Consider the following 24,145-nt stretch of genomic DNA (forward strand, 5'->3'; position numbering starts at 1 on the left):
AGCGGAGGATGAGGGAACGCCCCATTACATCACATTCCCACCACTGTAATTATATACCTGGCACAGAGCAGCCAGGTGAGACATCGATATGGATAGATGCAGGAGTGTAACCACAGGAGACTGAGCGGAGGATGAGGGAACGCCCCATTACATCACATTCCCACCACTGTAATTATATACCTGGTACAGAGCAGCCAGGTGAGACATGGATATGGATAGATGTAGGGGTGTAACCACAGGGGACTGAGCGGAGGATGAGGTAACGCCCCATTAGATCCCATTCCCACCACTGTAATTATGTACCTGGCACAGAGCAGCCAGGTGAGACATGGATATGGATAGATGCAGGAGTATAACCACAGGAAACTGAGCGGGGGATGAGGGAACGCCCCATTACATCATATTCCCACCACTGTAATTATGTACCTGGCACAAAGCAGCCAGGTGAGACATGGATATGGATAGATGCAGGAGTGTAACCACAGGAGACTGAGCGGGGGATGAGGGAACGCCCCATTACATCACAGTACCACCATTGTAATTATGTACCTGGCACAGAGCAGCCAGGTGAGACATGGATATGGATAGATGCAGGAGTGTAACCACAGGAGACTGAGCGGGGGATGAGGGAACGCCCCATTACATCACATTCCCACCACTGTAATTATGTACCTGGCACAGAGCAGCCAGGTGAGACATAGATATGGATAGATGCAGGACTGTAACCACAGGAGACTGAGCGGAGGATGAGGGAACGTCCCATTACATCACATTCCCACCACTGTAATTATATACCTGGCACAGAGCAGCCAGGTGAGACATGGATATGGATAGATGCAGGAGTGTAACCACAGGAGACTGAGCGGGGGATGAGGGAACGCCCCATTACATCACATTCCCACCACTGTAATTATATACCTGGTACAGAGCAGCCAGGTGAGACATGGATATGGATAGATACAGGAATGTAACCACAGGGGACTGAGCGGAGGATGAGGGAACGCCCCATTACATCACATTCCCACCACTGTAATTATGTACCTGGCACAGAGCAGCCAGGTGAGACATGGATATGGATAGATGCAGGAGTGTAACCACAGGAGACTGAGCGGAGGATGAGGGAACGCCCCATTACATCACATTCCCACCACTGTAATTATATACCTGGCACAGAGCAGCCAGGTGAGACATGGATATGGATAGATGCAGGAGTGTAACCACAGGAGACTGAGCGGGGGATGAGGGAACGCCCCATTACATCACATTCCCACCACTGTAATTATGTACCTGGTACAGAGCAGCAGGTGAGACATGGATATGGATAGATACAGGAGTGTAACCACAGGGGACTGAGCGGGGGATGAGGGAACATCCCATTACATCACATTCCCACCACTGTAATTATGTACCTGACACAGAGGAGCCAGGTGAGACATGGATATGGATAGATGCAGGAGTGTAACCACAGGAGACTGAGCGGGGGATGAGGGAACGTCCCATTACATCACATTCCCACCACTGTAATTATGTACCTCGTACAGAGCAGCCAGGTAAGACATGGATATGGATAGATGCAGGAGTGTAACCACAGGAGACTGAGCGGGGGATGAGGGAACGCCTCATTACATCACATTCCCACCACTGTAATTATGTACCTGGCACAGAGCAGCCATGTGAGATATGGATATGGATAGATGCAGGAGTGTAACCACAGGGGACTGAGCGGGGGATGAGGGAACGCCCCATTACATCACATTCCCACCACTGTAATTATGTACCTGGCACAGAGCAGCAGGTGAGACATGGATATGGATAGATGCAGGAGTGTAACCACAGGAGACTGAGCGGGGGATGAGGGAACGCCCCATTACATCACATTCCCACCACTGTAATTATGTACCTGGCACAGAGCAGCCAGGTGAGACATGGATATGGATAGATGCAGGAGTGTAACCACAGGGGACTGAGCGGGGGATGAGGGAACGCCCCATTACATCACATTCCCACCACTGTAATTATGTACCTGGCACAGAGCAGCAGGTGAGACATGGATATGGATAGATGCAGGAGTGTAACCACAGGAGACTGAGCGGGGGATGAGGGAACGCCCCATTACATCACATTCCCACCACTGTAATTATGTACCTGGCACAGAGCATCAGGTGAGACATGGATATGGATAGATGCAGGAGTGTAACCACAGGGGACTGAGCGGGGGATGAGGGAACGTCCCATTACATCACATTCCCACCACTGTAATTATGTACCTGGTACGGAGCAGCCAGGTGAGACATGGATATGGATAGATGCAGGAGTGTAACCACAGGACACTGAGCGGGGGATGAGGGAACGCCCCATTACATCACATTCCCACCACTAGTAATTATGTACCTGGCACAGAGCAGCCAGGTGAGACATGGATATAGATAGATGCAGGAGTGTAACCACAGGAGACTGAGCGGGGGATGAGGGAACGCCCTATTACATCACATTCCCACCACTGTAATTATGTACATGGCACAGAGCAGCAGGTGAGACATGGATATAGATAGATGCAGGAGTGTAACCACAGGAGACTGAGCGGGGGATGAGGGAACGCCCCATTACATCACATTCCCACCACTGTAATTATGTACCTGGCACAGAGCAGCCAGGTGAGATATGGATATGGATAGATGCAGGAGTGTAACCACAGGGGACTGAGCGGGGGATGAGGGAACGCCCCATTACATCACATTCCCACCACTGTAATTATGTACCTGGCACAGAGCAGCAGGTGAGACATGGATATGGATAGATGCAGGAGTGTAACCACAGGAGACTGAGCGGGGGATGAGGGAACGCCCCATTACATCACATTCCCACCACTGTAATTATGTACCTGGCACAGAGCAGCCAGGTGAGACATGGATATAGATAGATGCAGGAGTGTAACCACAGGAGACTGAGCGGGGGATGAGGGAACGCCCTATTACATCACATTCCCACCACTGTAATTATGTACATGGCACAGAGCAGCAGGTGAGACATGGATATAGATAGATGCAGGAGTGTAACCACAGGAGACTGAGCGGGTGATGAGGGAACGCCCCATTACATCACATTCCCACCACTGTAATTATGTACCTGGCACAGAGCAGCCAGGTGAGATATGGATATGGATAGATGCAGGAGTGTAACCACAGGGGACTGAGCGGGGGATGAGGGAACACCCCATTACATCACATTCCCACCACTGTAATTATGTACCTGGCACAGAGCAGCAGGTGAGACATGGATATGGATAGATGCAGGAGTGTAACCACAGGAGACTGAGCGGGGGATGAGGGAACGCCCCATTACATCACATTCCCACCACTGTAATTATGTACCTGGCACAGAGCAGCCAGGTGAGACATGGATATAGATAGATGCAGGAGTGTAACCACAGGAGACTGAGCGGGGGATGAGGGAACGCCCTATTACATCACATTCCCACCACTGTAATTATGTACATGGCACAGAGCAGCAGGTGAGACATGGATATAGATAGATGCAGGAGTGTAACCACAGGAGACTGAGCGGGGGATGAGGGAACGCCCCATTACATCACATTCCCAGCACTGTAATTATATACCTGGCACAGAGCAGCCAGGTGAGACATGGATATGGATAGATGCAGGAGTGTAACCACAGGGGACTGAGCGGGGGATGAGGGAACGCCCCATTACATCACATTCCCACCACTGTAATTATATACCTGGCACAGAGCAGCCAGGTGAGACATGGATATGGATAGATGCAGGACTGTAACCACAGGAGACTGAGCGCGGGATGAGGGAACGCCCCATTACATCACATTCCCACCACTGTAATTATGTACCTGGTACAGAGCAGCCAGGTGAGACATGGATATGGATAGATGCAGGGGTGTAACCACAGGAGACTGAGAGGAGGATGAGGGAACGCCCCATTACATCACATTCCCACCACTGTAATTATGTACCTGGCACAGAGCAGCCAGGTGAGACATGGATATTGATAGATGCAGGAGTGTAACCACAGGAGACTGAGCGGAGGATGAGGGAACACCCCATTACATCACATTCCCAGCACTGTAATTATATACCTGGCACAGAGCAGCCAGGTGAGACATGGATATGGATAGATGCAGGAGTGTAACCACAGGGGACTGAGCGGGGGATGAGGGAACGCCCCATTACATCACATTCCCACCACTGTAATTATATACCTGGCACAGAGCAGCCAGGTGTGACATGGATATGGATAGATGCAGGAGTGTAACCACAGGAGACTGAGCGGGGGATGAGGGAACGCCCCATTACATCACATTCCCACCACTGTAATTATATACCTGGCACAGAGCAGCCAGGAGAGACATGGATATGGATAGATGCAGGAGTGTAACCACAGGAGACTGAGCGGGGGATGAGGGAACGCCCCATTACATCACATTCCCACCACTGTAATTATATACCTGGCACAGAGCAGCCAGGTGAGACATGGATATGGATAGATACAGGAGTGTAACCACAGGAGACTGAGCGGGGGATGAGGGAACGCCCCATTACATCACATTCCCACCACTGTAATTATATACCTGGCACAGAGCAGCCAGGTGAGACATGGATATGGATAGATGCAGGAGTGTAACCACAGGAGACTGAGCGGGGGATGAGGGAACGTCCCATTACATCACATTCCCACCACTGTAATTATGTACTATCAATACCGATATTTATATGACCAAAGAACAATAAGTGAAATCCATAGGTTACGTACTTTTTCTGTAACTTGCGTACCCTTTTTTCCTAGCTACATGCGAACAAAGCGTAGCGTACCTTTACCGTATATTGTACACGGATGAATCAATGCAGTAATAGGAGATCCCTTTGCAGTACTTAGTCTCTAATCTGCAAATAATCTTTTAAGGACAAGGTCCGTAATACACAATATCGCTAGATGCGAATAATTAGACGAGACCACGATATAACAAGTGAGGAGATAGATTCTCCATAAATAGAGTATTTAGTCCCTAGCGGACAAAAGGGGATTACAGAAAGAAGAAAATACAGGGTAACACGTGATACAATTATCTAACAATAATAAATACTTTAAAACACTTACAAAGGAACAGAAACAGATACAATCATAATCAGCCACATTGCATAAAACGGGAATACAAATGTTACCGTTAAGGAATAGCGCAGCGCAGTCCGGTCGGAGCTTGCTATATTCAAGTAGAACTATAGCCCGGGTAGGTGAGGGGATATCAGCAGTGCCAAAGTGACCGAGGCAGCCCAGGGTTAACTATCTTATAGGGTCAGAAGGGGGAGGTCAAAGGCCCTTCCTATTGGTCAGGGGTTCGAATGTCCAGTCCTCAGTGATTGGGATAAAGTATTACACCTGGTTTGGATTGGTGCAGGGGGAGTGTACTTTGGAGTCCTTTGTGTGTTGGCATCGTCGTCGGGGGTTGTAAATAGTAACAAGAACCGGTTATATCTGGATCCTTTTGTCACACACAGATTAACAGAAATAGTCCTTGAAATATAGATTTTGTCCGTAATTATCGGACCATGTGAGTTGCGAAAACTTCGCAACGACCGGAGTACTGCGCATGAGAAACGGAACGTAACGGTACCAAACATTATACAGACAGAAGTATGTAATGCTGATTAAACTATGTGTAGGGCTCTAAACCTTTAATTAACTATATTTTATTTTGTATAAGTATGGTATTATGAATTTATGTGTAATAGTATGGCTGCGCTTCTGGTCCACTTTGTCACACAGACTCAGGTATGTATACTTTATTTGCGCAACTCTGCGAACCAAAATGGCGGCCATACTATCCTAAAATGGCGTGTGTGCAACTCGACTTTAACAGTCCACCCTTTGACAGTAAATACAAAACTGTCACAGTACAAAAATATTTCCTAAAACACAGAAATTCATAATCCTAACAGAGAAATTTGGGATCTTTGAATTAAACATATAAGGGGAGTAAACCATCTGCTCTTTGGCCAATCCAGAATCATGGATAAATGAGGGGCCACATTTATCGAACAATCTACTCAGGGTGACGAAGGATAATGTACAATTTTTGGGATAAAAATAAAAACAGGGGAGGTTACACTATATACAATTGTTTTTCAGATATGGCATCCTTTGGTAGGCATTGTTTGTGTCAACAGACCCTTGAATTCTTTGTTGTCTCTCTTTTTGGTATACTTTTGAGTATGCTGGTATTATTACTATCAAACATCCGGTCCTGAGTAACGTGTCAAGCTCAGAGATTCTATCTTGACCTAAACTGGGATGGGTAACACACTCTCAGAACTCTGTATCACCTGCCCAATACCTGGCAGCAGTGCGAAAGCAGTATCCTTGACTTTGGGGATAAGAACGCATTGGGGGAAATTTACTAAAGGAAATTTGTAAAAAAAAAAGGTGTATTTGTATCCAGAAATACACTTATTTTTGACATTTACTATCCTGAAAATATGGCAATTCGTATACGTATTCATGTGCTATCAATACAAATACGAATTGCCGTATTTTTGGGATAGTAAATATCGAAAATAAGTGTATTTCTGGATACAAATACAACTATTTTTTACAAATTTCCTTTAGTAAATTTCTCCCATAGTGTGGGGGCGGGGGGGGAGAAAAAAAATAGGACCCAACATAATGGAGAAAAACTGAGAAAAAATTGTTAGTGATCCTTCCAATCTGTTACCAGTGGGGTGTGTCACAGTCCATTTTGTAGCTTGTACAGGTTGCTTGACCTTAGCTGCTCTCCAGTCCTCCCGAAATGATGCCTCTAGCGATTTCTTTCTTTCGCTCTTGAATGTAAGGACCTTCTGGGTTTCTGGTCTTTTGGCAGTAGGACAAACGTACCCGAATCTCTCTCTCTGCGACTTTGTTATTGAGGTAGTGCTGGTCAACAAGACTTGGGGTGGTTCTTTTCAAAGGTCTATCAAGCAACCTGTATATGGCAAAGCATGGGAAACAACAACATCTCCTGGTTCATGGTTATGATAGTTCACAACAGGTGTCAACAATGTCCTTTTGCTGTAGTTTTCAAGGTGTGGACACATCATTTGTATTATTTTTGACACACGGGTCAGTTCGTGGTTGGGTCTAAGATCTTTTTGTAGGATTTCCATTATGTATGGCTGCCAGACAGGCAATGATTCGATGGGGACAAATGAGGTGGGGTCCTGAGAGTGATTCTACTACTATGCAGCACAATGGGCAGTGCCCCTGGCCATAGCAATTCTCTTTCAGCTATAATTTTACCCAGTTTGTTCTTGATAGTACCCTTCACCTTCTCCACCTTAGCGGTTAGTTGGGGTTGGCAGAGAATGTGGGGTGTACCATCAGTCCCTAGGAGTTTACACTTGTCTTAAACTTTTACGGGTGTTTCTGGGCTACCATATCTATACACAAAACATCAACACAAAAAAAAATATATATATATCTAAACGCTTTTAGAGTGGACTGTACAAAGTCAATTTGTATTACCTGCAGGGGTTCCTGCTGGAGGAGGAATGTGGAGATGGCTCTGTGGGAACAGCCGTTCCAGTGTCTTTCCCCAGACAAGTAAGGCATGACCTTGTCGTCTTACCTGTCTGTGGGCACACCAGTAAGTTTGGACCAATTTCCACATACCTTCCCTGTCAAGACAAGTCAGGCCATAGGCTATCTCTGCCCTGACAGTTTGGCATGTTCTCGGAGTCACTGGTTTTCCTTGTCCATCTTTCTATTCCTGTCCACATCCCTTCGGCTTCCATACTGTCTTCTCCTGCAGGGGACACAAATCTTGTATTTCTATGTGAATACACTGACATTTACAGGGGGAACACAAACATTATCCGCAGAGCGCATGGCTCACCCAGCTGCCTTGCCAGCATGTTCATTATCAAGTGACACTGAATCCTTATCGAAGGTGTGGGCTTTACACTTGGTAACAGCCACTCTGTCCGGCAGCTGTGTGGCTGTCAGGAATCTTTTGAACTTACAACGCTTGCGCCACTGGAGTGCCAGCTACTGAAACAAACATCTCTGAGGGCCCAAGATCTTCTGCATTACCCCAACAAACGCACTTGGAGTCGGCATAAATATTGGCTGTTTTTTCTCTCAGCCCGCAGCTCTACTAATGAGGCTGCTGTTGCTGAGTGAGACGTCCAAGGGGTCCAGCCTCTACTATGCCTTGTCCATCTATTACGGTATAGCCAGTGTACAATTTTCCCATCTCAGTGTTGTGGAAAGAAAGAGGGAAAAAAAATGAATTACCTCTTCCAATGGGTTGTTACCACCCTTTGGGGGCATGCTGCAAATGTCTGATTCAAACATGTCATGCAATCATATTCGTCTAGGCTCCCACTAACTTCCACCATTCCAGCAACCTCAGCCTCAGCCCCCACCCTTTGTGCCTTGGAGGGCACACCTGGTAAGAGTGTTGCTGGGTTTACAATATTACCCATTTTACTGGTAACATTTATAGAATTCATCAATGCAAGTTCCTATTTAGTGAACTTGGCTGATGAATATTTTTCTCATGTTTAGGCAGAATTTTAGGAGTGTCCAGACTATATGAGGAGCATAACCAGTTAAAAACACACCCCAACACCACATTCTCAGTCTTGTTTACCGGTAGTGCTATGGCAACTACACTGTGTAGACAAAATGCCCGAATAACTGGGTTTAATTGTACATTGCAGTATGATGTTGGTCAGGCTGGCACCACCAGGTTTCTTAAGTCACTATATCTGTCGCACACTCAGCAGATGTCTAATATTCCAAATCACATGGTCTCTTGTGTCAGTCATACCCAGGGCAAAGGCTGTAATCAGGCCTGTTTCTCGTTCTTTACTATCCACATCTGTCTGTGAGGACATGGGTTTTGTGATTGCACCTATTCATATGTAAATTAGTTTTACAACCCTTTTCATTCTCTGTTGAAGGGGAATGCTTTGTGCACTTCTTGGACTGCTTTTCACAAGATGGTGGCTGTGGTTGCCCTGGGTAACGTAAGGAGCAATGCTTAAGGTTACTGGGACTTTGTTCAAAATTTACTGAAAAATAGTGTGAGAACTCTCTTGTCCACTCGTGCTGTTTTATGGTGTACTGCATATTCATAATAGGTATTTCCCTGCTGGGTGTGCGACAGATTTTTCAAACTACTTTTCTATCATTTGTGGGGTTGTGGTTACTAACGTGTCCCAGATTCCACCCTCCCCCCCCCCCCCCCGTTCAGGCATAACTGCAATCTGTCCTGCGATACCTTATGTCCTGCCTCAGGAGGGTACACCAGAAGTTGGCTATCGCCATCTGCTTGGGTTGTGGATGAGTAAGGACATAACAATAAATCATTGACTCATTGTATCGGTATCAAACCATTTGTGGGCTGTAAGGACAGTGTGCAATCCTGCAAGACCTGGGGGAGAGGCTTTGTGGCTCTCTAAAGTTTCTGGAACAGAAAGGTAGGAGGAAAAATGGAAAAAGAAAAAAAATCAAAAGGGTAGAAAAATTAATGACAGCAATGTGTACATTTATTGCAACAGAAATTTCTCTTTTATTTGGATGACACCAGGATTTGACACTATGGGGGAATTGGCTCTCAACTATTTGGTTCTCACCCTTTTCAACTCCTGTTCTGATCTGTAAGCCCTCCCTCCTTTCTCTTACCCAGTGGGGTTGTGACTATGGGCTGTGTCTAGGGGTATTTGCTAAAAGGTTTTCTTTTGGGAATCTTGTTATTTCACTGGGTACTTTTCCAGCTCGACTTTATGTTTCAAAATGGTGAAGCTGTACTTTGGGGCGCTATGCTCTCTGTTTTTAAATGGGTTTCTATTGAAGCTATCCTTGCCATTAATCCTGTGTCCTGCCCATCTTTAGTTCAAAGGGAACTCAGTATTTGTGCTGTAGTTTTTAGCTACCTTAGATGGGTTAAAAAAAAAATCTATAACAGTACAGTGCAGCATTAGTCATGGGGGTATATCTAACGATTTTACATCTAGTTTGTGCATACTGGTCCTGTTGTCTCTAAGTTATGAATCCTCTGGAGCCCAGAAGCAGACATAACTTATTTTTCAAGGTAGTTCTGTAATTGGAAGGTCAATCACAGCCGCTGTAGTCAATAAGACAGAGCATTTGATATGCAAGGGCCCGATTATGATCTCTATTTGTTTTACCAATGGGTAATGCTGCACCTTTCCTGTTACCCCAATTGTAACTGCCATTTGCTTGGCACAACCTAGATCAGGAGGGAATGTTGTTAACAGGTTTAATTTAAAAAAAAAACTTTTGCGTTTAAACCATTACACTTACCCATATCTGAGGCTCCTCCTTCAGATATTGTGTCATGTTACCTGGTTGTGGGGTGTATGTATGTCCTACTCCCTGTTTGCATATATGTGTCATGCTTAGGGTGGTGTTGGCTACTAGGTGGGGCTATGGCTATGTGTTGAGACCTACCTGTCTCCTCCCAGTGTGTCTCCCAGTCACTTACATATGTGTTATGTTTCCTATGGTTACCTACCCTGCAATGTCTGGCTAGGTGTCCTTTGTTTCCACAGTTGGAACATACGGTTTGTTTCCGTCTTACCGTGTCTGGCCTTGGGTGTTGTATGTTTTTGGTTGGATCCTTACTAGAAGTGTGACTATCGGCTGTTATCAGTTTCCGCATGCCATTTGTCTGCATTTCTGTCATAAATCATTTGTCTAGATCAACAGCAGATTTCTTTAAAGTATGTATTGACATCTGTCTGCAGTTGGGGAAAATGGTTTCTATGCTGGTTCTCAAATTTTCCCTAAGACCTTGTATCAGCACAGAGACAATCACTCCCTTAATATGTATGTTGTCCTTGGGGTTGGGGATACCAGAGTGTGTTGGCAACGCCTGCAAAGCACGGTTGAAATATCCGCTGGCAGACTCACCATCTTTTTGTTTGATGGTGAACATCAGATTATTTTCAACCGTCGCTGGGAAATATACACCCAATTGTATATTTATTAGGAGTATATTTTCCTGGTTGCCCTGTTCAGTTAAAATCTTATCGCCCTCCACACCACTGTCCCGAATGAATTTCGGGACATCTATGTGTGAAGGGAGGCAAGCTCTCAACATGTATCGCCAATCCTTATTGGTGGGCTCATCTGAATTTCCTCATTCCCTTACAAATTTCTGACACTTTGCCAGATCTTTGCTGGGATCAGGGAAATTTTTGATGATTGAATGACGTTCCAATCGTGTCCACGTATTGTGCATGTCGCTATCCCTTACAGGCATTACCTCATCCCTGCCTCCCCATCTACAAGGAGGTTCCACTGTGTGCAGAGGGTGGATTTGTATCCTCTCTGCACCATTGGACAACATCCCAGGAATAACTATCTCTGTGCTGTGTTGTGTGTACTTACCTGTGTCTCCAATTGTGTTCCTGGCATCAGCCATCTCCTCGACCAGGATGGCAGCAGCAGCTTGGGCTGTCTCAGCCTTTCTCTCCTTTCCGCTAGCTTCGCAAGGGATGGCTGATGTCAGGAATCCCTCCTGTGGATCTGTATCTTGCTTATAGGGGGTAAAAACAGTATACAGGTTATTCATTTTCAGGTTTTTTTTGGTTTCACTTTGGACTTGAATTGTTCCCTTTTTTTACATATTGGGGGTAGAAACATTCGTATTCCTGTGGCTGATTACACTTGCATCCGACAGATAACTATGTTCCCTTTGAATTGTACTTTCCTTCTGCCACAATTTTAGACATTCATTCTGTTCAACTCTTTCCTTGAGTGGCAAGAGCATACATATCTGATCTCTAACTGCTGATAAGACTTCTGAATCGAAACTACCAACACTGGGAAATTCTAACTTGCTGCCCTGTGTCATCTTTTTCCATTTCTCTTGGCAAACAACTGCTCGTTCACCGTGCTTTCTGCACATTATGAATGCTGCCGACCATTTAGGTCGGCTTGAATCTTCCCTAACTAGCACAGCATCCCTGTGTGACCCGTTATTTCCCATTGTTACAGGAATAAAAGTTCACAGCTAGCAGAAACCGGTGGGTCGTTTGTCCTTGAGTCGCTCCCAAAACACTCCTCCCCAGCAGAGTGACACTATTCCGCACTTAAGCGTGAAGCCCACTCTGCGAGGTTACGTCTACTCAATCACCACTCGCTTATGGTCAGAAACGCATAACTTTACGACTTGCGGGGTGCGGCTGAGTTTTGCAGAACACAAAAAAAATTGTTTTTCCTGTATCCTCAAAACTGGTATATTTCTAAAGTGGCTAATCAGATCACTGGGTTCCAATTTAGCAATGGCGGTGACTACAACGCCCCAACTTGTAACCAGGGCGATGAACCGCCCCCATTGAATTCAAAGCCAGCCTGCGCTGTGACTGTCTTGCCGCCCCTCCTAGTGCATGGTGAGGACAGTTCTAGTAAGTGTCCTACGTCCCCCCTCGGGGGCAGGACTCACCAGCATTTCTGGCAGAGGGTGGCAATAACTCACAGTGACCTCCTGTACTTCAAACTTGACTGCTGATCGAGAGCGCCCTCCCGCCACAACTAGGTTCAAAAATTGCCACTTAAAGACAATTACTGTAGAACCCTAGCCCGCCAACCCTATCAATAAACTAAAGCAACCAGAGTAAAACAAACCTAATCCCCTATCTGCAACAACTAAACAAGTCCTGAAGGAGAACGGCCATGCCTGATTCTGACAAGTGGACACCTTCGCTTCTGTAGAAGGATGGGGACTCAAGTGCTAAAGAGGGGTGCCTGACAGCTATACCTCCCATGGACGTGACCACCTTGGAGACCGCAAAGTTTACCTTGCGTCTGATCATTTCTAAAGACTTGGGGTTCCAGCAGCCTCTCCAGTTAAAACGAGGCACTATGTCGGACCAAACTATCCGCAATCCATGCCAATGGCCAACCAGAGTCTTAAGATCAGCCTCGATCCTTAAAATAAGGCCTATGCTGGTTCCCTGACCCAAGTCGTTACCCCCTAAGTGGACAACAACACATCCAGGCGACCCCACCGACGCTCTTTGTCAGACAACAATGGTAAAAGACCATTCCACCGGAGACCCCTGACACCAAACCAATGGACTGCCCTTGCCCCTAGCTCTACCCGGGCCCTGACAGCTAACTGATGCTTGGATGCCCAGAAAATGAAGGAATGCCCGACGAACCAGACAGTGGCATGAGTCGTTGAAGGGGGGGGGAGGGATGAAAAAGAAAACCCTAACCTGTTAGCATTCAAACTTAAACTGTACAATGCACAACGTAGGGTTAGACATATAATGCACAACATAAATTAGTACACTAGAATCCAAGTGAAGGTGAAAACCTTAAAAAACCTCCGGTGGACTTGAGGGGGGAAGCCAATTGTAATCAGCCCACTATCGGAGGAAAAAGTAAAAAATTCCCTTCACACCCTCGATTCCGTAATGCTGCCTTTACAAAACCGAGTGTAAACATCGGTTTTGGATCCAGCGCCACAGGCGCGTGCTAAACCTTAACTAAACGAATATAAGATTTATAAGCGGAGGACTTCCAGCGGCCGAGTTCTTGTATGGCATTCACTGGAAGACCTTCCGCTGCTGCGTTGGTGGCCGCACCAATACGGAACGAATGCGTCCCGTAGTCGGCGACCTCTAAACCCAACGCAGCCACACAGCGCTTAAACAGTGAATTGGAAGCGCGTCAAAGGTGATGCGTCTGCATGCGCAAAGAACTGCGCCGGGGGTGTCGGCCTCAGAGGCAAGTATGCCGCGGCCAGGTGCACGGGGCATATGTCCCCTTCCGGCTGGGACTTCAGGGTGACCCAGCGGCCTTTGCCCAACTGATCGGTCTTGGACCGGCGGATTTTGCAAAGTACTAAACCTTCCAGGTAGACCATGTCTTCATACCGCAAACCGGAATCAGAACGCCACTCGAAAGAGCGACGCCTCCTCTGCGCTGTCCGCCACGCCCTGCACACAGTTAATTAACTTACGGAGCATCAGCAGATCAATCGGCTTGCGCGAATCCGCTGCTACCGGGCGTTCTTTGGCCCGCCCTTGCAAGGCCTTTGTTAATACAAAGGACTTGGTGGGATCACGCACCCCGTGTAACCTGGCGTAGAAGGATATCCCCGCTAGCGCTGCTGACATGGCGGATTTTGACCGGCCCGAGTTGTAATGGCCCAACACGAACGCCAGCAAACGGTCATCGACCAACTTACCGCTGTTCGCCGGGGACTCCTGAAAGGCCTCCCAGTTCTGTTGTGCCGCAGCATAAGCCCTATGGGTGGAAGGGGCCAGGGATCGCAATGCTAGCCCCATCATGTCTGCTCTACAATCTGCCACACAGAACATGGACAAGTAAGCCCCAGGGGTGATGCGTCAGGGGCCAACTCACAAAATTTCGCAAAGTTGAACCGTGACAGCGCATCAGCTATGCCGTTTTCTACCCCCGGAACGTGTCGCACCATGAAATGTTTGTTATGTTGCAGGCACTGCAAAACTAAATGCCGCAACAGACACAGGGCCTGGGGTGAAGAGGTGCGTTGGTTGTTAATGGCGTGTACCACGCCTAGGTTATCGCACCAGAACACGATTGTCTGGTTCTCTAACCTCTGAGCCCATAACCCCACTGCCACTATTATGGGAAAGAGTTCCAATAACAGTAAGTTGGCAGTGAAACCTCTGTCGATCCATGACTGAGGCCATGGTGCCGCGCACCACTCCCCTTGGAAAAACGCCCCGAAGCCAGTGGAACCAGCAGCGTCAGTGAATAGCTGAAGCCTCGCATTAGGTGCCGGTTCAGAGGGCCAGAGGAGCTCCCGGTTAAAGTTTACCAGGAATGATGCCCAGACGACCATGTCGTCTCTGATTTCCCTAGACAACCTGACCATGTGATGGGGGTCCTGTGTCCCTGCTGTAGCCCTCTCTAACTTGCAGAAAAACACCCTGCCCATAGGGATTACCCTGCAAGCGAAGTTCAGTGAACCCAGTAAGGACTGGACCTGCCGAAGTTGTGCCTTCTTTTGCGGCAAACATTCCCTTATGAGCCCCAGCAACTTGCTGACTTTGTCCGCCGGGAGGCGACAGCAGCCGGCAGCAGTGTCGATCTCGATGCCGAGATACGAAATTACGCATGTGGGCCCCTCTGTCTTGTCCGCCGTGATGGGCACCCCGAGGTTTTGGAACACCTGGATCGCCGTGGACAACACAAAAGCACAGGTGTCCCCGTCTCCGGGTCCCACAAAGAGAAAGTCGTCCAGGTAATGTGCCACTCCAGGGCACCCTGAGGCTTCCTGGACGCACTAATGAAGGAAAGTGCTGAACTTCTCAAAGTAGGAGCAAGAGACGGAGCAACCCATGGGCAAACACTTGTCGAGGAAAATCGGAAACCCATAAATCTGAAGGATTTAGGGTGTAACGGGAGCAGTCGGAAAGCGGACTCAATGTCCAGCTTTGCCATTAGGGCGTCCCTGCCAAATCCCCGCACCAATGTAAGTACATCATCAAAAAGCTGGTACCTAACGCTGCATACCTCATCAGGAATAGCATCGTTAATGGATGCCCCATGAGGGTGAGACAGATGTTGGATGAGCCTATATTTTCCTGGAGCTTTCTTGGGCACCACGCCTAACGGCGAGAAGCGCAAGTCGCTCAATGGCTCAGAGGCGAATGGGCCAAACATTCTGCCCAACGCCACCTCGACCTGTACCTGTCTCACCACCTCAGGGAACTCCATCGCCGATTTAAGATTCCTGTGGGACACCACCCTAACATCATCTGAAATTGGCAAACTAAAGCCATAATGAAAACCATGCAATAAAAGAAAAGCGTCCTCCCTGTTGGGGTAGGATCGCAACCGCAGCTCCAACTCATCTAGGACTATGGGGGAGGGGGCCTTACTTAGTGCCAGCGTTGTGCTCGCCACCCGTGCCTGACTTACAGGACTTGGCCGGGTGGTTGGCTCCACAGTTGCGGCACTCGTGGCGAAAATGGCATTTCGCTCCCCTGTCGCACTTGGAGTCATTAAATGCGTAGCACCTGCCTTTGGCGGCGGGTTTGGACCCCTTTTTTCCTGCAAGAAATGGCTTCTTGTGAGTTGCCTCTGCACCTGGGTGGCCCTTACCAATAACCTCTAACCAAATTTCTACATGTTTGAGACCCATGGGCATTACGCGGGTGCCGTCGTGTGTCAGACGAAACTTGTCTTCATAGTCCCTCCACGCCATGCCCTTGTAAGCCATGAATGTCTCGTTCACCAGGAAAATGTACCTGAGCACATTGTTATGTTCCTCAGGCCTGGTGTCGAGGTAGCAGGACCCAAATATGAGGAAACCCTTGAGCCAGTTGTGAAAACTCCTGTAAGGGTTTTCACCGGCCCCAGCAGCTTTTTTGGCCTTTTCGTGTTCCTCTTTCATTTCGGTCGTCAATACAAAGACGTCCACAAATTTCCCCTTGGCTATCTTCCCTTTGATGCCCTTGCGCAAGCCGCGGGATACCGCTGTGTTGCTGCAATGGACCATGTCAGTGGAGGGCTGTGGTGTCTCTGCGGGCTTGACTTTAGTGGCCTGCTTACTACCACCCACCTTTTTTGCTACTGCACGCGACACTAACCGGGCTAGTTTACGGGGGCGCCTACCGGCACCTGACCCATCACTGCTATCAGAGGAGTGGCCAGATGTGGAGCAAGAAGAATCAACATCGTCATCATCATGCTCACCATCACCCAGTATGTCCCCAGTGCCCGGCGGCACGGCCTCCTGCGATGTTCCTGCAACGACCAAGCTGCTAAAGCCCTTGTCGCTGATGCCGGCCTGCCCTCCGGCCTTGGTTCATTGTTGCTGTCTCTGGAGGGACGTTCCACCTCTGCAACCGTTTGCTGCCGTGCTGCCGATACCTTCGGGAGAAGCAAAAAATGTTACCGAGGTACTGTTAGCCACAGGTAATCCTACCTCCCTGCGGGGTTGGGTGGCCGTGGCTGACGTGATGGTGGCGCTGCTAGCAGCCGGGGCCTGGTACTACCCTGAACTGGACGGGGGCGGGGGGTTACCCTGGAAACCCCCATGTGAACCCGGTGGGAACTGCTTGGATAATTGCTGTTGGGGTAGGGCCCCCCCATGTCGGATCCCTGGAACCCCTGGTAGCCTTGACCCGCTGAGTGGGTGTTCCCCCAGTGCGGCTGGTAGGCCTGTTGCGTGTCGGGGCTGTGCACCTGCTGAGTTGGGTAGGGCCATGGAGGGGTGAACTGTTGCCCCTGTACTGGTGGGAACACTGTAGGGAAACGGGGAAAAGACCCGGGTTAGGGCACCTGCAGTGGATTCCCACTGCAGTTGGCCCCATGTGCAGGGGTCCAAGACCCTCCCGCCCCGGGGGGGGTGGAAGTATGGGGAGCTGGTGGAAGGGCCCCACTAGGGGAGCCCGAGCGGACGGGGTGCCCTGACCAGGCAGGAAACCCCCTACGTGCACCCTAATGGGACCTTGGGAGAGCATGGATGCAAGATGTCCAGCAGGTGGTGCTAGAGCACCATGGCCTGCGGCAAGGACATCCTGCATGGGACCATGCCCAGTCCCTAGCCCGGGTGTCGTGGCACCCCCTTGTATCACTGGCCAGTCAGACTTATTGTCTGGAGTGGAGGGGGCCTGGGAGACCACCGGAGTGGAGCTCCTGCGCGGTGTATGTACCCCCCTAGCCACCGCTCAGGGCTCATTCCCCGCCACGAGGGGGCTGGGGAGATAAGAAACTCCAGCTCTGCTGGAGCTGGACGGGTGTGGGGAGCCGGGCGGCGGCGCGGGGACCGGGGTTAGGTGCAACCGTGTGCACCCCCCGCGCCCTGCTCGGTGCGTGCATATGACGCACAGCGGAGAGGTCCTGCGGCGACACCGACAGGGACCCGCCTGCAACGCTCGCCGCTGGAGGGGGTGAGGGGGACAGCGATGAGGCAGCCCGCCCGGAGAACAGCAGTGAGCTGGCTGGCGCACTACTAGTAGGCCGTGACTCCCTAGCGGTGACCCCCGCACTGCTGCAGCAGACAGGGGATGCGCCGCATCGGAGAGCCAGCGGGGAGGGGGGGCATGTCTTTGAGAGCGGCGCATAGTGCTGGGGGCAGAAGGGTCTGCAGTAGGCAGCAATAGGTAACTTTTCAGTGTACTTAGCTCTGATTTTCCCTGCAGCAAGATGTGTCCCCTGATACTGAAGAATCCAGACTCAAGAGGAAGATGGATCACCTGACTACCTCTTATATACCTCTACCTAAGCTACCACCCCTTCCACCTCTGATTGGCTACCCAACTACACTGCACCTCTATGGGTAAGTGAACTCTGATTTCTAGCTTTGTCATACCATCCCAAAATGCACAGACTCTTATATTCCCTCATGCCTATACAGCCCTCGCTTTTTCATGTGTGTGTAACTTATATACTGTATTTATGTGTGTGTAATTATTATACTCTATGAATGTGTGCAGTGGCAGATTCAGGGGGGGGGGCACCCGGGCACGTGCCCCCCCCTGTCATTTATTTTGTAGCTGAGGACCAGGGCTTTCCAACGAGCCCAGCCCCGTGTCTCTAGCCCCCCGGGAACCGGAGATATAGCCTGGCAAACCTGTAATGGTTTTTCCCCATAGGATAATATGGGACCTGTCAATTCCGACCCCCACCCGGTTCCGACGGCTGCCAGTTCCCGCCCTGGCATCACAGGAGCTTGTGGTTGATTTCCAAATCGGTCAATCGGTTCCAGAGATATTGCGTGTAAACCGATTTTTTTTTATTTTGGCTGTTCATGTTCTTTGAGGGCAGATTACTCTGGAACCAAACGTTCCAGTTTCACTGGACCAAAATCATTCAAAGCCCACTCAAAAGTTCTTCAATATAATACTTCTCTCATGTAAATGGGTCAGTTGGTTCCGAATATATAGCCGATTAAATGAGATAACTGGTTAAAGGGGGGAGGGGTGGTTTTCTCTCCCCCTCACACCAGAAAATGCAGGGACTAGGCTGGTGTAAAAGGGGCCAACCTGGGAATGCATTTTCTGGTGTGAAAGGGGTATTATTTCAAATAGCCGGGACCTGCAGTGCTCTGAATACAGCCAGGCTCTGCCACTGTCAGTGGCTATCACTTCTGCCTGGCGGCGGCTGTCCCCCATTTACCTTGAGCATGTATTCCCCCTTGGCAATGAGCATGTAATCCCACATGGCAACGAGCATGGAACCTCTGGCAATGAGCATGGAACCCTTGGCAATGAGCATGTAGAGAAGCAGCACTTATGTAGCATAATTTTTAATGGGCATTATGGTGTTTGGCATAACACATATTGGACATAATGGTGTGTAACTTAACGTGTAATGGACATTATGGTGTAAATGTTTAATGCGAGCCTTTGTTGGACAATGTCCCTGTTTATGAAGTGTATTGTGAATTTTGGCTTAATCTGTGTGGCATTATGTGAATTCTGGCTCAATCCATGTGGCATTATGTGAATTTTGTCTCAATCCATGTGGCATAATGTGAACTTTGGCTCAATCCATGTGGCATTATGTGAATTTTGGCTCAATCCGTGTGGCATTATGTGAATTTTTTCCCAATCCGTGTGGCATTATGTGAATTTTGGCTCAATCCGTGTGGCATTATGTGAATTTTGGCTCAATCCGTGTGGCATTATGTGAATTTTGGCTCAATCCGTGTGGCATTATGTGAATTTTGACACAATCCATGTGGTATTATTTGAATTTGGCTCAATTCATGTGGCATTATGTCAATTTTGGCTCATTCCATTTGGCATCATGTGTAAGGGGCAAGTATAATGGGGTCTAGTATTTTGTTGCATAATGTGCAGAAGTTGTATATGGTGTTGACACGCCCCCTGTTGAGTGGCCACACACCCTTTTCCGGAGCGCGCCTTTGGAGCGCACAACTACATCCTTCACTTTTGTCGCCATGGTGGGCCTGCGTACTTTAAATGCCAGGGCCTATTTTTAATTCCATTCCCACCCTCTCCCGCTCTCTTAGCATGTACACTGGCACCACTAACACCGCCCCTCCCCCACCCAAACCCTTTTTTATCATGGTGCCCCCCCTGTCATTTTATCTTGGATCCGCCCCTGAATGTGTGCATGGGTGTGACGAAATACAGTAGGTGTGTGACTGTATATATATATATATATATATATATATATATATACATAAGTGTAGGTAGGCATGTTTATGACAGCATGTGTATATACAGTATGTCTGACTGTATACATGCATGTGTATAGGTGTGTGACTGTATATATGCATGTGTATAGGTGTGTGACTGTATATGTATAATTGTAGGTATGCATGTGTATGACAGCATGTGTATATACGGTATGTCTGATGCCCCTTTCCCACTGCAGCTCAAAAACGGTAAATTGCCGATTTTTCAGTGCAATTTACCATTTTAAGGCTGCAGTGGGAAAGTGCCAGAGTTGAAATACGTTTAAAGTTAAATGGTATTTCAATCCATTTTTAAAGCAGAGTCCTACACGTTAAAATAACGTTTAAGAGGCAGTGGGAATGCAGCATTAGAGGCAGTGGGAATGCAGCATTAGAGGCAGTGGGAATGCAGCATTAGAGGCAGTGGGAATGCAGCATTAGAGGCAGTGGGAATGCAGCATTAGAGGCAGTGGGAATGCAGCATTAGAGGCAGTGGGAATGCAGCATTAGAGGCAGTGGAAATGCAGCATTAGAGGCAGTGGGAATGCCTCCTAAATGTTATTTAGCCTCCAGGCAGTCCCAGTGTCTGATGAGACCTAGTAGTTCTCACTTTGTGCATGTGTAATGAGTGCACATGCATAATAAAGAGCTGCTCATTACATATGCACATATGTAATGATCGGCTCATTAGTATGCACGTGCAATCATTACATATGCGCAAAGTGAGAATTACTAGTTCTCATCAGGCACTGGGACTGCCTGTACCCTGCATGGACCCCCGCTGCCTCCCCACTGCCCTGTATCCCCGTGCAGGTAAGTACAAGGGTGGGGGCACAGGGCAGGTACGGGAGGGTTAGGCACTCTTTACACTGGGGGGGGGGGATTAGGCACTCTTTACACTGGGGGGGGGGGGGGTTAGGCACTTTACATTTTACACGGTTCACTGCAATGGGAATGGTACTTAAATGGTATATAAAACGGTAATCTGCCGCAGTGGGAATGCTGATACCGTTTTAAATACCATTTAAGATTACCAGTACTTTAAACTGGTCTGCAGTGGGAAAGCAGCATAATAGAGTCATATGTAAATAAAAAAAGTTTGAGATCACCAGTTTTATAAACTGTAACTCTACCTTCTGTATATATGTCCTACAGTTTGTGTGCGGTCTACAATATGAGGCCGCACCACACGAAAACTCAAAAATAGATTTAGAGAACATCGATTGAATATTCTGAAAAAATTCCCACAACAAAGTGGGTGACATTCTATGGGATGAGATAAAAGCGCATTTTTTTATCTCGCACCACATCGCCACTCTTCGCACTTTCTGAAATCGCATTTTTTTGTAATAATTCGCATAGTTAATGGGATGCGCTTTGGAGGCTGAAAAGTGCGATGTAGTGCGATTTGCGGCGAAGTGGTGCGATTTTATGACACATAAAAGTGTGATTTCTTCCGCTGGTCATGTGCGAGTTTTGGACCAACCAGAGTGCGATTTACAAGACTGTCTACGCATGACTAAGAACCCCCCAACCTATTGGCCCACCTCTGTCCCCTCCATTATGCATCACACCCCCTATATAAAGGGGCATTGGCGCCATTTCACTCTTTGATAGGAAGTAAGGAGCATGGAGAGGAGCAGTGGCAGTGTGATTAGAGGAAGAGGTGTTGGTGGCAGAGGGAGGAGTGGCAGAGGGAGCAGTGGCAGAGTGAGGAGTGGCAGAGGAAGCAGTGGCAGAGGGAGCAGTGGCAGAGGGAGCAGTGGCAGCAGCCAGCCAAGAGGAGCCAGTGGGAGAGGCAGCAGAGGACTGCTGAGGTCGTCCTCCATTACAGGGAGTGGCAGCAGTGTGGCAGGCAGCATGGCCACAGCAAGACCAGCCCCAGACCAGGCCCTGGTGGACCAGTCCCAGCAGGAGGAGGTGGAGGATCCGCTGGCATCCCCATCCTATACCCAGGACCTATTCCATACCCCAGAGCAGCTGCAGGAGGGCCACATGTCAGAGGTGGAGGAAGATGGACGTGAGGAGGAGGAGGAGGAGGAGGAGGAAGACACTGGCATGGAGGAGGAGGGGTACATGGCTGGAGTAGAAATTGAGGAGGAGGAGGTTGAAGCTGGCCGCACAAAAAGTGCCAGAAAGGTGAGATTCTCCTATGAGGAGAATGCTGCGCTTGTCCGGGCTTTCATACCCCTGTTTGACCGGTTACTGGGGAAAAGTCACCACAAGACCACTGCACAGCGCAAAAGGGCTATGTGGAAGGACATCACCCAGGTGGTGAATGCTGTAAGTCACCACAAGCGCCTGGTCAGAAACGCCAAGAAGAGGTTCAACGACATAAAGGCCCTTATTCTGATCGGTGTGGCCGGATCCGGTTATGCGGCCAGGACCGTGCGTGCGAAACCCCGCCTTCCATACGGATCGCCAACTCCGTCCGTACGCGGTAAGAAGCTGGCCGAACGGACCGCACGTGTATTTTTCACGGAATACGCCTCCTCCATCTAAGGGAACCTCCCCCCATCATTCGATGGTCGCAGACCATCGAATGCAGGACCGAGTGCTCCACCAGCTCCCACAACCTCAGACCACACGGACATTCTTCCGTGCAAAAGCCGGGATCTGGGTGGGCAGCTGACATCCGGCGATGTCATATGTCCGCCCCCTACACGTGCGTCACGGCCGCATTACCATACGTACGCCCAGCGTTTTCATGGGAACGCCCATGAAACGCGGGGCGTATGCATATGGTAATGAGCCCAAATAGCCCTTCATGCCCCTCTCCACCCCCTGTTCGGAGTGTTCACATATCATGCAGGATTTGGCCGTACGCCCCGCTCGCACATGCGCAGAGACGCCTCTGCACATGCGCAGACACAAAACATCGGTGGGCCGAACGCACGCGGATATATCCGCACCGACCAGAATAAGGGCCAAAGAGACAAACCTTAAAAGTAAAATGGCCATGGAGTTGGAGGAGGCCACCAAGACTGGCGGAGGAAGCCCCACCACTGTCTGCTACATGTCCTATGAGGTCAAGCTAAAATGAATTATACCCCTGAGGTCCTGCCTGGCATGCACGTCGCGGATATCGATAGGCCGGCGACGCCACCCAGAGCTGGTAAGTGTGACCACATGCAATCTTAAACATACATGCCAATGTTTTTAAACTGTAATGTTTGCTTGTATTGTTATGCTAAGTAAAGTGCTGCTGTGGAACTACATAGCCCAGCAAGGTCAGACAAAAAAAATTGCCTGCTCCTACTTTCAAATTGGTCATAATGCTGGGCCTTGTAGTTCCACAACTGCTGATATTGATCAACACTTTAACATTCTTTCTAGCAGCTTAAAATGTATGTGGCCCAAAAACATTGGTGTACTGGTGGTTTAGCTGCCACACCTACATACCACAGATTTTACACCAGTTGTAATGTGTCAAATAGTTTAATAATAATTTAAGCAAATTTCAGGTGTAAAACATATGTCAAATAAGGTGGGGACTAAATAATGTAGTCCTTAACCAAAGGAAGTATTGTCCAGTAATGCATATTTGGCATAAATGCTTATCTATTGCAAGGTACATAATGGCTGCCCATCTTTTCTTTCACAGATTGTCCGTCCCGAAGTGCTCACGCATCACAGAAAAGAAGGCCAGTTGGTGCAGAATCTGCGGAAGCAGGTAAATGAACAAAAAACACCCCATTACACATACAGTACACACACCCATGTCACATCAACAATATCTCACACTACATACATCTCCTGCTGCTACATTGCAACGGAAATTAATGTAATCTGAGCTAGGCATGTGACTTATTATTAATGTCAATGTTACATGCAGTATCGGGGTACATGTGTAAGTACATAATACCCCTAGGTATGTGCATTCAGCATCTCAAGCCCTTTCAAAAACAGTACTGAAGAGAGAATGGCCTACATATGCATCAGTACTTACCTCTTCATCTG

The sequence above is a fragment of the Crinia signifera genome, chromosome 1, assembly GCF_055691185.1.
Source record: "Crinia signifera chromosome 1, ASM5569118v1, whole genome shotgun sequence".
NCBI lineage: Eukaryota > Metazoa > Chordata > Amphibia > Anura > Myobatrachidae > Crinia > Crinia signifera.